This window comes from Galeopterus variegatus, unplaced genomic scaffold, assembly GCF_000696425.1.
Source record: "Galeopterus variegatus unplaced genomic scaffold, G_variegatus-3.0.2 Scaffold1814, whole genome shotgun sequence".
Taxonomy (NCBI): domain Eukaryota; kingdom Metazoa; phylum Chordata; class Mammalia; order Dermoptera; family Cynocephalidae; genus Galeopterus; species Galeopterus variegatus.
The window spans coordinates 232,009-233,533 of NW_007727925.1; positions in this window are offsets into that span (position 1 = coordinate 232,009).

A 1,525-nucleotide genomic window follows, 5' to 3' on the forward strand; every position below is an offset into this window, starting at 1 on the left:
TTATAGCCTGAGGAAAATTTCTTGTCCTTTGCAAGGTCAATATTTGAAACTGCAAGGCTTTCAAAAACCAGGTCCTGTGAAGTACATTTGCTTTATGAATCCTCTAAAGAGAGGCAATTTACTTTTGTCAATCTGAGAGAGATAAAAGAAAATACATATTTATGAAATAAACTTTAGCAAATAAATTGGGTGACTCTGGTTGTCTCCTCACCATCCCCCTAGTTAGTGAGTGCTTTGTTTCAGCAGCATTTACTTTACAAAGTACTTACATTGTGCTCGAATTGGAGAACTTCTGCCCTCTGGCCTTTCTTTGCTCCCTGGAACTGTATAGAAAAGTCATGAGAGGTACAAGGCTCTGGGAGGGGCCACAATCTCCACTTTCCCACTTAGGGAGCTGATGTCATGATTTGGCCATGTTCATTATGATACCTTACATTTAAGTTCAACTTTATGAATTTCAAAGCCTTTACTATCCTTATCTTGTTTAATCCTAACAATGCATCTGATGTAGAGCGGGCAAGATCTTTTAAGAGACAACCCAGAGTGGTTATGTGACTTGCCAAAGGACACACAGCATGTAGATTGTAGAGCTTATAATGGAAGTTAAAGTCTTCTGATTATTGGCTTAATTCTCTTTCCACTAAATCTTACTGTTGATTTTTTTTTTTTTTTGACCACTAAGGGGGTCACAACCCTTGGCATGCTATCATCCACACCATGCTCAGCCAGTGAGCCCACCTGCCATGCCTATGTAGGATCTGAACCCGTGGCCTCAGTGCTACCAGTGCCACACTCTCCTTAGTGAGCCACAGGGCTGGCCCTCCCTGTTGATTTTATAAAGGGGTAAAACACAGAGCCAGATGATGGACAACTAGATTTTTTAGGAAATTTCATTTTGATTCAAGTTGAAATTTTCTGTAGTTATTTGTATCCAACATTGAATCCAGTATAAATGAAGCAGGAACTGAAGTAAACTAGGGCACATTTAGCACTGATGTTATGTGTCAAAATACCATTTGGATCTGTCTATTTGAATCTACATTCCAGGATTTTTCACAAAAAAGAATAAATAAATACATGCATTCTTGAGCACAATGCTTCATGAATTTGAGAGTTTCATTTTTTTGATTTTTTTTTGTTATCCTTATTATTATTCAAAGCTTATCTTTTGATCTTCTAAAATGAATGATTTTTTTTAAAAAAATGGAATTGCTGTTGAAATTGCTACTGTATTTTTACTTTGATATGATATTTTATTCACACTTTCTTGTTTTTCCTGCTATATATTACATTTCAGCAACTTTGAGAAACAACCTTTTCAATTGCAAAATTCCAGTTACAGATTTTTAATAAAAAGGGGTGTGGTCAGATATTTCTTATTGTAGATTGAGTAAACATTTATTAACAAATTAAATGGGCCGGCCCAGTGGCGCACTGGAGAAAACGCCTCTTGGGAGCACGGCAGCGCTCCCGCCGAGGGTTCCGATCCCATGTGGAGACCAGTTCCCGCTCACTGGCTGAGCGC